This window comes from Larus michahellis, unplaced genomic scaffold (genome assembly GCF_964199755.1).
Source record: "Larus michahellis unplaced genomic scaffold, bLarMic1.1 SCAFFOLD_78, whole genome shotgun sequence".
Taxonomy (NCBI): domain Eukaryota; kingdom Metazoa; phylum Chordata; class Aves; order Charadriiformes; family Laridae; genus Larus; species Larus michahellis.
The window spans coordinates 693420-708350 of record NW_027436116.1 but is presented as its reverse complement, the minus strand read 5'-3'; the positions used below and the strand labels follow the sequence as shown (position 1 = coordinate 708350).

Sequence of the window (14931 nt, the reverse complement as noted above, 5' to 3'; positions counted from 1 at the left end):
TCATTCCGCCAAGACCATCCTTTAGCCTTTCTTGCCATCCTCAAGTATTTTGAATTGCGCATTTCTAACGCTTAGATTAAGTTTATACCCCAAACAATGTCGCACAATCAAATCAGGTCGTGGGTTTAGGAGGAACTTAAACCGCAACTCCAAAGTGATTAACAGGTTAAGTATTTCCCATAAATTCCACCAACAGGCCCCTGGAACCTTTACCAAGTCTGTTACCAATAGTGTTAATTACCACCAAACCCATTCCTGCTGCGTTATCTGAATAGAATTGGGGGTATTTTAAGGGAGGTGTGATGCTGAGCGCCTAAAGTGGTGACCGGTGGCTCACAGAAGCCATTCCAGCACGGGATTTTTGCTGAATACACTCAAAAATCACTAAAATCACCACCCACCTCCTTCCCTGCTGGCAAATTCGTTGTCATGGATGGTACCAAGATGTTTACCAGTAACTATTTTTGAGAAAGAAAATAATTTGCAGCTTTAAAATCAGTTATGACAGGAAACTAGGACAAAACATAGAAATAACCTTGTAGTTTTCAGCCCCCCCAATCCTTCTCTCTTTGTCTCAGAAAGAAAGACCAAAAAAAAGTCAAAAATGCACCTTTCTTACTTTAAAAACTAGGACTTGATTTCAGTTTAGTTACACCTCAGTAAATCTGTGCAAATGTGTGGAAGTTCTCTGAAACGTTGAGGCCACTCGTCGTGTTGAGTACTATTTATCCTAAGTTCTAAATTCAAAGTTGCCCCTAAGTGATACAAACCGTGTTAATTTGTGACATGAAACGGGAGAAGAAAGCTTTGCACTCTATTTTGATTTCTTTCTCATTGGAAATAATGCCATGAGCCATCTTCTTGAGTATAAGCTCTGTTTCTACAGATCTGAATAAAAGAGCCCTCAACCATAATCAGTTCACAAACGGAGTTGAGACCGGGCAGCATTTCCAGCTAAGGCAGTTCCAAGCAAACAAAAGAGACGAAGAGACGTTACAGGACACCAGCAGGGAAGGGGCTTAAAAAGAGGCCTCTTTGGTTGTCCCAGTGCTGCTGGAGCGTTCCTCTTCTTTTCTTAAAACAGTCGTTTTTCTCCGTTCCTCCTCGAAAATAACTTTAATTGCTCCTACCCTCTGAAGAGTGTGACTGCTGCAGAATTAACCACTGTGATGAGTCCCTCTCTTAGGCTGAGCCCAGCCTCAGTGTCTGGGGTCGCTCCTGCCGTGCCGTGTCTCACCTGTGCTGCGCTGCTCCCTGCGTTTACTTCTGAGGGGTTCTGGTGCTGCAGCGAAGGAAGGTGCTCTGGGGAGCCATGGAAAGCAGAAACACCGTAGGGAGGTTGGGAGCATGGGAGGAAGCAGTCTAGGTGACACCACTTTTCATAGTCCTCAGAAAGAAAGCGAGGAAGCTTTCTGTCCTGTTAAAATCTTAGCTCCTGGTTGAACCTGCTTCCTGCTTTGCTCTCCTCTGTGACCAGGTGCAACCCCGTGTGCAGTATCTCTTAGCCCAAAGACAATGCTGAGTTTGGGCTCTTGCCCTGGGAATCAGAGGAAAAAGTTCTTTTCCTCCTATTTGCAAGCCACTTAGTTCTCATCTCCTGCGGTTGGTCGGTGGCGGACGGTGCAGGCGAGCGGTCGGCATGAGGCACCTCCTGTTGGTGCTGCTGCTGCTGGGTGCCGTGTGGGCGGACGACAAGGAGGAGGAGGAGGAGGACATGGGCACAGTGGTGGGCATTGACCTGGGCACCACCTACTCCTGCCAGGAGTTGACAAGGTTGCCCCAGGCAGATAGACCAGGGTGGGCCGTAGAACCGATGGAAGTCCTGAAATATTGGTGGAGTTTTCACCAGCCGACACGCTTACGCTCTCGGGAACGGCTCGCCCGTGCAGGGCGTATGGCTGGCTGTTCGTTGTTTGTCTATAAGATCATGGTTGATCAGGAGAAGGAGCTGAGCCAAAATCTATAGGATGCTCTGTAGGAAAATGAGGAACTTCAGGGTGAGCTCTTGTTGCAAAGGCAAACTTTTATGTCAGTCGTAAGTGATGAAAAAAAAAAAAGAAAGAAAAAACAAAAAAAAAGAAAAAAGAAAACAAAAGAAAAAAAAGAAAAAAGAGAAAAAAAAGAAAAAAGAAAAAAAAAGAAAAAAAAAGAAAAAAAGAAAAAGAGAAACCCAAACAGGAACAATTAGACGGGGAATGTGCCACATTAGCACAAAAGTATGCCATACGCGCTACGAGAAAGCAGCAGAAAAAGAGAAATAGGACACCTGATTCAAAGCAGTACCATAGAGATATGTTTTTGTTTTTTTCCTATATGTTATTGCATGCCCTGGTAAATTACTCTGTGTTATACCCTGCGAGACTAAATGGACCCCAGCACCCCTCTGCACAATACCCTGCGGCTCCAGGATAGCCCAATTGCTGTATTTTGGTGCCTGTCCCCCGAAAGTTGTTCAAACACAAAGGGGGAACCGAGGCTTTGGCTCAGCCAGGAACCCACAGATACTACGGACGCAATCCGTCAGTGCTGGCCGACCATTGATGCAGTGCACATTAACGATGCAAGGAAAGATCCTGTTTGCATGAGCGGTATTCCGGACACCGGAGCGGATGTCAGAGTCATCTCTAAAGACAGATGGCCTGTGAACTGGCCGTTAGTACAAATGGGGAAGGCATTAATGGGCATTGGCGGGAATGCTTTGCCTTTACAGAGCAAACACATAATTCAGACCCAGGGGCCCGAAAATCGTGTTGCCTCAGTCCGTCCTTTTGTGTTAACTACGCCAATTACTTTATGGGGCTGAGACCGTAGGAGCCAATGGGGAATACAGATTGGGTCACATTTGTCTTAGGGGCCACTGAGGTGCAAGCCACCTTAAACTTAACCTGGAAATCTAATAACCCTGTTTGGGTGGAACAGTGGCCCTTGTCACGCGAAAAGTTGCGCCACCTTCATCAGCTAGTTGAAGAACAGCTCCGAGAAGGCCATATAGTCCCAACGACCAGTCCATGGAATTCGCCTGTGGAATTCGCCAGGTCTAAGTTACCCTGAAATTTTGATTTTCACCTTACTAATGTACTGGGAATGTTGTGATCTGCGTGAGCATTTAGATAAAGCCTATAATTGCAGAAGTGAAGCTGTGGAGGCATTCTTTCGGAGCCTCAAGGAAGCTGTTCACGGTAGAAACCAGAACACGTAAAAGTCACAGCAGAAGAAGCCTGCACATAATAACCTTACAGCCTGTGAAAGCCAAGGAGTGCCATTACAAGTAAAATACCAGAATTTTTTACTCCAGAGAACAAGATTGCTGTGCGCTTTGAAAAACCAAACCAAACCAAACCAAACAGCTTGCTTCAGCGGAACCTAGGGTTTTTTGCAATAGAGGGGATCAAGTATTAACTGAAGTATTCCACGTAATGGTTACGAGAATGTACATGCTGCAAGACTGAACTCCTATTAGCAGCAATATCCTGCCAGTACTATTCATGCTGACTAGTACTCTACTTCTTGAGTAAATCAGCAATTTTTATGAATACCCCGAAAGGTAAATACAAGACAAACTCTGTTCTGCACTCCTTCGGAGCAAAGATGGAAGGTGGCAGCTGAATGATAACACACTTTAAATGATGATGACAAAAGAACTTCTGTTGAAGGATAACGCTATCTGTATCAGGAAGATGGAACACGACCCATTCAGTACAGATTAGACAGTGATGGCCAATACCTGAGCGTGACTGAATCTCCTCAGGATAAGGCAGTTGGAACTTCAAAAAACAAATGAAGTCTCCCCAGTTCTGAGGCTTTGTGGGTACTTCTTTTACTCCTGATATAATGCAGAACAACCTCAAGAACACTCCAGTTAAAGATTAAGAACACCTATAGCACTCTGGGCAATTAATTACATAGAGGAAGAAACACCTCTGCCAGGCCCTTTTTCCTCCTGCCTGTTATCTGTGATTCATTACGGAGAAGGGCTTAGGACGGCTTCTCAGAGCTGCCCACTGCTACACAGCTCCTTGGGAAAAGGAGAACTAACCCCCCCAACACGCTCAACAGGGTGAGGCAGCTGTAGCTAACAATCTGCCCACAATACTTTTAATAGTGTCTATTGAAATGAGCGTAAGGCGGCAGTTAAATACAGTTCTTTTACAAAGTACCAAGCTTGCAGGAGGTACAACGTGCAGCCCCAGGAAATACAAAGCTCTTAAAGCAACGGCAATGTTCCTAATGTAACCCTACAAGTCGACCTCTGTGCAGTATGAAAATAAGAGAACTTGGAGAAAAATACATAGCCAGGGCGCACCGGAAAACAAGATGTTGCATTGTTATTAAGATGTGTTCTGCTGCTTGGTCTGCACTGAACACACAAGCAACTGCCCTCAGTGTCATGTGAAACTCTGTTTTTAAAGATCTAATGAACCAAGAAAGACAGTAATTCCACTGGGCAAAAAGAGAGTTTTGCAAAATCTGACCGTGAAAACTTTTCAAATGTTTCCATTTTCCAGCTGTTCACTGACAAAAGACGTGAGGCCTGCCACTCAGCCAAAACTTGCAAAGAATAGGCAAAAAAATGAAATAAAATACAGCACATATAGAGAAAAGATATCTTAAAAAACTGCTGGAAAGTTCACCTACCCATTTTAAAAGTGAATCATCTTCCAAAGTATTGTGATTGGATAAATTACGGTAAGAGCTAGTATGATGGTCCAGTATGTCTATATTCTTAGTATTATTACGCTAAGAACTCGTGTAGTGGTCCAGTAACATTACATTAATATTTTGGGCTTAAAATAGTCAAACTGAAATATTTGACTTATAAAAAAGGTGGAATAAAATTGAAGTTCTTTCACTGCCCTCCACTCAAAGAAAACAGCAGCAAGTGAGTATACGGACCTGTATTCTATTCCTTTCAGATCATGTAAACATGTCACACCTTCAACTCGCCTATTATGTTAAGTACTGACTACCACCAGAAAATGTGAGCAGGATTACTCTAAACTTGTGTCTTACCAATAAAGGGGACATCAATTTCGAATCTATACATAGAGGAGTATATGAACAACTACATGAAGAAAACAACCCAAACAGATTTAGTCTTTAATGGAAGAAAAACCTCCAAGCCAACCAAGCCCGAGAAAAAATATCTGCCTACTGAAGAAAATAGTCGCTAGAATCAGTGACACATGTCACCTTCCCAATCACGTAACATTTTTGACTACAACCACATCAAATCCTATTGACTCAAGATTGGGTTAGGTGTATCACACCATCTTACCTGCAGTCCATCTTGGTATTGAACAGCTGCCTGCAGAGCTTCAACAAGCTTATCTGCCCGTTCTTTCCGTGTTTTGCTTAAGGCATCCCAGGCAGAATTCAGCTGCAAATAGGTGAAATTTACTCCAGTGGACAAAAGAATGTTACTGCTGTATAATGTGCGTTCGCTAATTATTCACTCATCAATAACACCAATAAACTAAGCGTGAATAGTTCATATTAATTCCATGTTAAAACTCTTGTTCTCCTTATCACTGCATAGTTACTTTCCTTCAGAACACACTCGACGTTCTGGATGACAAAAGCTGTAAAATTCAATACTGATTATTGAATAGTTTTCTTAACCTACGGATTACAGTCAATATGGGAAATAGTATTATTAAATCATTTGGAACTGCATCCTTATCAAAAAGGTAGCTTAAAAGAAACATACACTGCTGAACACTGGAGAAATTGTCAGTACTCTGTAGTCATCCAAGCAGGATTGTCTCAGTCAAGATGTTGCACTTGGCATAAACCAGACACGTTTCAAATTTATTCTAGCATCCCTATTGCAAAAAAGAAGCCATCTGTTACATTAATCAGTGACTCTTTCACAAAAAACCTTTCTGTCTTTTACAGAACTTTTAACCCATAAATCAATAAAATAAAATTCTCTATACATTCTAAACTAATACGAGCCAAGATCCATTTACTTGAAAAGCAAACCTTATGTTATCATAAAAGCTTCAGGGGTATCTTACATTTGCCACAAAAAGTTTATTTTCAAAATTTGTTGGGGGCAGGGAGGGGATGGGATATTTCCCATACCTCATCTATACTCTTGTTGACAACAGGTTTGTCAGGCTCTCCACAAGCAGCTCTAAGTTCAGAGCCAAGGCTCAGAACTGTTGCTAGTTCCTCTTGTAGTCCATCAGTTTCTTCTTTAGCAGCCTACAAAGAGAAAAAAATTCAATGCCGCTAACACTAAATTTAATAATCTATGTACAGCTTGTTTTCAAGAGAGGACATGGCAGGATTCGGCCTGTGGTTTCTTTAAAGTCCCTTGGACTCACAATCTGACGCTTCAAACACAATCATCCTTTTGCAGGGTCAGAGTGAAATCAACTGACATCAGTCTAAATTATAACAATGGCTTATGATGTCATTTTGCATGAGATGAAAAAAAAATAAACAGGAAGTTTTCAATTAGATTTCTTTAATCAGAGTGATTTCTTTTTCAGAGGTTGTCAGTCAACCCTCAAATCTTTAACTATCAGCATGAATAATTACAGGCTTAGAGCATAATACATAGCGCAGGATACATGCGTACACCTTTCATTTAGATGTTCCCTATTACTCAGGGAATCTAAAGTACGTATAACTTTTAAAAGTCTCAGTGACGTGCTTATTATATACACGTTTATAAGCAGATATGCAAATATAAGGACAGGCACATGTTGCATGCTCATTGCAATTCAGAACTGGTACACGTTATTTACCACAGACTCTTGAGATATCACTAGAGTAAATTTCTACACAATTATCCCTCTTGGTTTCTAAAAAAATAGCCTCCTGTGGTATTTCATAGTAATTCTGTCTTTTCTCCGCATACTGTAAATAAAATAAGTCAACAAAATACTTTCTACTGACCTCAGCATCTTCTTGCTCTTGCGTGACTACAGACGGGTCAACTCCAGGTCCCTCCAGTTCTCCAATGAGCTCCTGAGTATCTTTAATAGTAGCTGCAAGAGCCACGTGACTACACCATAACTTCGCGGCTAGTTTCATTACATCCAACAATTTGGCCTCCCTCTCCTCAGTCAAGCTCCAGATGTCTTCCCAAATGAGGACCATTTGGTCTAGTTTATCTTGAACAGCTAAACAACAGAGGAACTAGATTACTACCTTGGCAAACGATTCTTGGCCATAAATCTCTCTACAGTTCTACAGCAGAAACATATGGGTATCTTTTAAAATTTAGACTGTAAAATTGTTTCCTTACAGCACTCCTTATAATCTTAAGTGGAAACAGCCACCATAACCCTAAAAAATAAAACAACGGTCATATCCACGATGAATTATTTTAAACAAATACTTTGCTTTTATACATCTTCTCCAGCTTCTCCAGGAGAACACAATCCCCGGATCAGTGGTCATCAGAAATGAAGATTTTTATATGCTGCAGCTTGCTGCATTTCCACTACATGAAACTTTCCTCCCTCTATTACCTTTAGCAGATATATCCTTATCGACTCCTTCTGAGCGAGCAATCATTTCCTTCCCTCTCTGTTTAAGCGTCTCATACACCAGCTGAAGTTTTTCCAGATCCACTGACACGTTCTTATTTTCACTGATTTGCTCTTTAATCTTCTCAACCTCTGCTGAGATTGAAGGTGGCTGCCTCAGACGTTCAACTATGCCCTTCAGACTCTCAAGAGTTGGATCTGTCTTGTCATGAAACTGGTAGGGTGGTAAAGGACAGAAAAAAGTGGCAGAGAAATTAGGAAAAAAAAAACCAACTGAAAAATGGCATTTGAAATTCTCTTGGAAAAAGCTACTTTAAAATTAACATATTTAACATCTCTAGCCAACATATGTATGTGCCACTTGCAATACTGCCCTTCGTGGTTCTTCCCCTCTTTCAATATCTAAATTACAAAAATGACCTTGCAAAATGGTACTTCCTCTCAGATGGAAGAATTTTACTATGAAGTCTGGTTTCGGTCCTGAGACATTCCATCTGAAGATGGAGAGCCATGACTCATCGGCTCTTTCATGAGCCATTTCATCATTTTAGCAAGCTGTTTACCTGAGTAGTGTATGCATACTTTTTCATATCAGGACCAATATACTGGCATATAACCACTGGTTAAGATTCGATATGTAGGGTCATTCAAAAAGACGTTTGTTAGTGCCCAGGCGATGCTTGTTACTGCAGTAAAGGAACGTTACTTTCTGCAACTAAAAGCACACAACGGCGTGTGTTATGTTGACCCACAGTTGACTGAGCCCAGGGAGGTGTCCAGAAACTCAATTACAGCTCTGTAACATGATTCCATAGGTTAACATGTAACATGGCTCCACAGGTTATGTGGTGCCTTTGATGCGGAGTGCAACTTAAAATAATTTAAAACCTGAAGAGTTAAATAATTCTTCTTCCAGGACTGTCTAGACAAACACTGACGTAAACCATCGTAGTGCAGAGCCCTAATAATATATATTTATGTATCTTGATAAAAAAAGAGATTATATAAAATTACATTCCGGGCGTTACAATGTTTTGCTTTGCCATCTGCATATACCTTAATGTACAGAAAATGAACCTTAATGTATTGCGTAAATAATTAAGCATTTTCTCAACATCTGATTATACTCTACCTGTTACCAAAGAATGCATTTTTATTCTTGCTTTCTGTACTTAGCCAGTACAACATGTTAATGTCTACCGCATACAAAGCAGGGACTCCAATGCTAAGTAAATATCTTGATTTTCAAATGTGCAGCTCCATGCATCTTTCAGAGGTGTGAATAAGGAAGGTGTTTAGAATGACTAAAGTAAAACATAATGTCTATAACAAGTTCAAAAGCAGGATAATATGTCACTTCTCTTCCTTAGCTTCTTAAACTCAGTCCGTAGGGGCTAGGAATATGACATGAAGTACAATGACCTACGACAAAAATGATTTAGAATGTCGACTTGATGAGAACTTTAAGGTGTATTTCTTTAGTTAGTATTTTGGACCTGAGCAGAATATAGCACTTAATTTCCAGTGAACACAGAAAAGGGGGAGCTTCCTATCAAAGGAGCGGTATAGAACAAACCATTTTTATTCCGGTTTTTGTATGGGTTCATGTACAGTTTTACTGAGCTCTTTTCTGAATTTGGGGTTGAGTAAAAGAATTTCAGCTTGGGTTTAATGACAATTAACTCAATATTTAAAAGTCTCCAAAACGTGATACCTAACAATCCTCTGCCGAGGTTCACTGCATAGGCTGATGAATCTAAGATGGGCAGCTTTTATGGACGTGATCTGAATTTTATGCTCACGACAACATTTTGTGAGGTCTAATTTTGCTCGCAATACTTTTACATAACAGCTTAAGCACACGTTACGTTAAGTTCTTGTGGGTCTGCAACGAAGACCAAATGCTGGTACCGCTGCCAAACTACCCTCTAGTTCCGTTGGTAACGGACTGTAACTAAAGCTGCCAAGTTCGAGACACGACTGTATTCAAGTTAACTGATCAACAGTGACATCCATATACAAAGGAAGCATCAGCTAGTAACGGACCAGCAAGAGAAAAAAGAATAAAGTGAAAATAAAATCTCACACTTTTAGACCAAATGTTCCTTTTTTTTTACTTCAAAATTAAGAAGCAATACCATTTTTCAACTGCAGCAGTCTTAATACTAATATATCAAATTATAACCCCTCAAGAAATAGAAAAATCAAGGCCATAAGCAGTGATACGAACATTCACAGGCCTTTAGGTTGAAAAATACAGAGAAAACAGAAATTTAGTCTTGATACAGACATGTAAGATGACAATGTCTGCGTATCTTTCCATTTGAATGAACCCAATTATACTTTAAACTTAAATTGATACCTGGGTACACTGAGAAATGGCTTCATCCAGTGCCAGTGCGCGCTTTTTGACTTCTTCCTTAATTTTACTCTAAAGGGTGTCAGCTGCCACATATTCCTCTTGGATAGAAAAACCTTCCCCTGGGCTCAGCTCCCGCAACTGAGGCCCCGTTTTGTTCATCTTATCTATAGGAGGCTTGTGCTCAGCCATCAGCCCACTCAGTTGCTATAACAAACAAAACAACTTCTCAGTTTCTTATGCTTGCACCACCACATTACAGCTGTCCACACTTCTAACACAACCAGCTGGCGAGAAATTCCAAACAAATTCCCTTCATCCTAATGTCAAGCGCAAATAATATCGAACAAAGGTAGTGATTGCTCTGCCGGTGATGGCTCCCATTCCAACAGAGAGCTATCCAGGCTTTAAACACCACAATTAGAGACGCACTGGAAAGGTCCAGGCAATACTCTCGTAGGACAGATGATTGGTTACAGGCAAAATATAAGATGCTAACTATGCATATGATCTTGGCAACAGACACTCCCCATACCTAGTACCTATAATGACAGAAATGTCAACAATATTCCAGGCATGTGCATAACACCACTGCATATATACTTTTCGTGTTGGTATTTGTCACTTGCCTCAAACCCTTCCATTGAAGAACATCACAGAAAGAGGTACCGGCATTGCAAGAATATGAATTCAAATTATCCTTGCTTTAAGAAGAGGGAAGTAGCACAAGGAAGAGTCAAAGAAATCAGTGAAAAGGAGAAACGGACAAGGAAGACTGATTGGGAGAGACTATCAACCTAGTTTAGCAGTCTCCTCTCTGGCCACAAGACCCCTCTGTCTTCACAACAGCGCTATTTCTTAATTGACACAAAGTTTAGCAAGTAATTAATAAGTAAATTAAATTTTATCTCAGCTGTCTACTCCCTCTCATCATCCACCCCCTAAGTAAGTCAAAACTTGCATAAAACTTGTGGAAGTGAAAGGTCACAAGGTGTCTTCCAACTTGCCAAAGGATTTGGGTTTTGTTTACTTGCACCCGTAGATCTGACAAAAGGGAAAGGTTTTTTGCAGGAGTAGCCCGATCCTTCCCTCCACTTTTATTTATTTTCTCAGCTCGTTCCTCCCTTTTCAGGAAAATCCCACTCTCTTGTGAGGCACTGTCCCTCCTGGTGCTGTGAACTCCATGCATTTCTACCCTATAGCCCCTGTGCAGGAACATGAGAGGCACATGCTCTGTTCCGCTCAGCTCAGACTTTGTTTAAGTTAATGAAGGCACAGAAAAGGGCCTGTATCAGTCTCGGTGTAAATACATCCTCTTGTCTTCAACTAAGCTTCTTCCCTTAAAAAGACATCCTGATACTGGCTTGCTTATTTGCTCCTCCCCAGAAGAGGAGAGGTTGAGAAGATTGAAAAGACAGTGACCATGACTCTCAGCAGCCCTCTGAGGGCAAAACAGCAATGAAAACACAAATCCCCCTGACTCTAGCTCTTACCCAGAATGTAACTCCTTGTGTACCTTGTAGCAGGGAAAATAATGCTGGTTAGCGGAGAAGAGGCAAAGGTGAAACTAAGGGCAGCCTGAAATTTTTTAGAAAATAATTTTGTGTGGTTTATTTCTGTGCACAAATAGATGATTTGACACAAGGCCCACAAGAGTGCACATTTCTGGGTCCAAACCTTACGCTAGTGCTCTGCCCACGGCTTAGTTCAAACCAAACTGACTGCGTGCTACTCACACAGAACCGACTCTATGAATTCCATGACTTGGAATAAAGACAGTCACCAGTAAATACATCAGAACAGAAAGGTAAGTAAATACAGAAAACGGTTTTCAATTCACATTCAGAACCTTTTTTTTTTTTTTGAATACAACAATAAATGACTTGATCTTCTCCACGATCTACTATTGGGTAAACAATTCCAGTAAACAAGTATTCCAGATCAGATTACGTGTTAAAATTGCCTGACATTAATCTTCTACTTAACAGTCAAATCCCAGCTAATGGCATAGCCCAGGGAAAATGCAAAAAACAGAAGCTCATCTGAAGGGCCTCTCATGCAAGCAGAATGATTGGGGGGACAATCCTGGAAGTAAAGCAAGCATGATTTGGTTCACAGTGACTAAACAAGATAGTTTGTCAAGCTCATGTTATATAGCTAGTCTTAACAGAGCCTGTTTGTTCATTGTGGACATAACAGGAAGACAAATGAGTGGACCCACTGTTTACCAGTACATAGTAGTGGCATATCTTCATTAACTGGTCCCAGAGTAAACAAAAAAAAACAGAGTAAAACTTTGAAGCTGGGGTTCATCCTATCTAACTGGAGTCGCTTAATTGAGGCGGCTAAAAAAACCCCAATCCTAGTTACTCTATGCTCAGCAGGGAGAGAGAGGTCTGTCCAGTAGCCATATGGGTTTGACCCCACTGCACGGTGCGATCTGCACACTCAGCCTGGGGCCTCTGTGCAGAGGAGAGAGAGAGAAACCAAGGGCCCAGGGAGCAGGAAAGAAGGGTGACGGGGAAAGTAGAGGGAGAGGAAGGATGACAGAGAGAGAGAGGGACTTGGAGAAAAGAGAAAGGGGGACAGGGAGCAGAGCACAGCAAGAGAGAGGAAGGGAGGTACAGGGAGGCGAAAAACAGGACCCAGAGGGAAAGGGGAAGGGCAGGGAGGAACAGGGAGGCAGAAGAGGGCTGACAGGAACCCAAGGGCCCAGGACTCACCGCAGCTCGCGGCTCTGCAGATCTGTCCTGTCGGCCTGTGCCAGCCTCCCCTCAGCCGACACAAGATGGCCGCCGGGAGCCTCGTGCCGGGTCCACAACTCCCAGCGTGCCCCGGGGCGCCCCCTCCTGCCCTCTGACCCCGCGGGAACCATGGCCGCCTCCCCGCGGCTGCCCTCGCCCAGGGCCAGGTCCTGGAGCACGGCTGGGAGGGAGAGAAGGTGGGGAGAGGGCAGCGGGGTTGGGGGAGAGGGGCGGGAAGGGCCAGAGGGCCGGGGAGAGCAGGGGGGAGCTGGTCAGGGAGGGGAGGGAGGAGAAGTGCTGGTGAGGAGCGGGCAAGAGATGGAGGGCAAGAGACGCTGGTTAAGGACTCGTCTGCTGAGACATGGCTCAGGACCACACCAGGGCCAGCAGCGCTGCTTTCTGCATCCCGTGGCGGTGCTGGGCAGAGGGACGGGTTGGCAGGTCCTGGCACGAGGTACGTGTGTGGGACGTCAGGGTGACTCTCGCCTGGTTTTTCCCAGCAAAGCCCCAGCCGGTGCCAGCCCCGAGCTGCAGCCCCGGGGCCGAGGCTGCAGGAGCCGGGCATTTCTGCAGGTGCCGCACCCTGCCGTTGGCTGCCCTGGGCTTCCCCCCCGTTGTCTGCAGCTCTGCTTTCTGCCAGCTCTGAGGGCACCGCAGAATGGCTCTCCTGCTCCCCAAAGCTGTCCTGACCCATGTCTGCAGCTCGTGTGTGGCGTCTGCATCACACAGCGGTTTGGGGGTGGCAGCTCTCTCTTGTGGCACCCTGGGAATGGGGGCCAGGCAAACCCCATTTCTCCCTTTCGATCTTTGCCCCCCAGGGAGACCAAGCAGAGATGTACCATGTGCTGGAGAGCATCCTGCAGGGAGGCGACGGCCGGTGGCAGAGCAGCGCTGAGAGCCTCCTGACAGCAAAGGTGCCCAGTGGCCGCAGAGGAGCCCAGGGGAGCTGATTCTTTTGGAGGCCACCAGGGCAGCCTTCCTCCGCCCCTGGTTTTAGTGAGTGAGGGAGCAGTGCAGAGCCGTCTCTCAGACATGCAGGCCTCAGGAGGGCTTCCCACTGCCCCAGTGAGAGATCCTGCTCCCAGGAAGCGCCTCCCCATGGAGCAAAGGCCATATCCAGCCACCCGGCGCTGGGTACGGCTGCCCCAAGGGGTGTCTCAAGGAGGACGGGGTCATCTGTCTGATGGCTCTGACACAGAAATGGTGAGCTGAAGCCCCGTGGCCATGGCTGGCTGGGTCAAAGTCTCCGAGTTTAGTGACATTTGGTGAAGTCCTGGGCTAAGTATCGCATGACTTGAAACATTGCTGAAAAAATGGTGGAGGTTTGTCTGCGTGTTCTGGATGCTTCTGGATGCTGGACTGTGGCTAGGAGGGAATGTGCTTAGTTATTTCTCAAAGGGAGACAAAGTAAGTGCCTAAGTAAGGGTCAGCGTAACTCTTCAGAGCTTTGGCTGTTTAAATGTTGACCTGAACTTCTACAGAAACGGTAAAATGCTTGCACTTCTCTTCTAGTTCATGCGTGGGTACAGGGAAGAAGGCAGCAGACGTACACATTAGCTAAACCCCCTTTTTATTGCTGGCGGTAAAGGCGCCTCTCGGCTGGGAGCCCGAGAAGGACCCCGTGTTACAATTCTTGCTCCCTTACATGCCATCCTAAGGCGATTCACATATGCACTGTTACAGTCTAGGAAACCTATTGGCTTTGGCCATGAGGTTGCCTGTTACCATTCACTTTGGAGGAGTTGTTGACGTGACCCGCTTTGCAAGCACGCTTCATTCATATTTAGTAGCTGAGTTTGCCCTCTTTCATTGCACCTTGGCGGCTTTCACCTTGTTTCCGTCTGGTTTCTTGTAACAACAGACCCACTTGCATAAGTGAGCTCACTGCTGGTCAAGTTCTCTTGCGCGTGTCTCGGAAGCCATCTTTACAGAGGAGCTTTTTCTTTGTAGCCCAGTGCGCTGGTCAGCTTTTTCAGCAGGGCTAGTTCAGAGCCTACGCGGCAGGACACAGCTGCTGCATCAAAAGTTTGCCTTCTATCCCACAGGAGCTTGATGGTGAAAGCGCCATTTCTAGCTTTACGAAGGAGACAGAGAGGACCAAAGCTCCCTGAGCTTTGTTGGGCTGAGCTGGCCTTCGGGATAACTCGGCTCCTTCCTTTGCCACTTGCTTGGCTACTTTTTTCCAACCGTTGATGGTTTACTGCCCACTTCTCCTCAACGGCCATCCTCTTGCAAAGGTAATTACGATTTGAACTTTAGGACAGATGGTACAGTAGGTAGATACGGGATCAAAGTATAGGCTGTTCTCTACCTTGGGAAGGGTAGG

The 14931-nt window shown here is 44.1% G+C and overlaps 1 pseudogene; it reads left to right on the top strand.

Annotated features, from left to right (window-relative positions):
* Window positions 1-14931, top strand: part of LOC141736967 (endoplasmic reticulum chaperone BiP pseudogene) — a 110968-nt pseudogene that overhangs the window by 87768 nt on the left and 8269 nt on the right.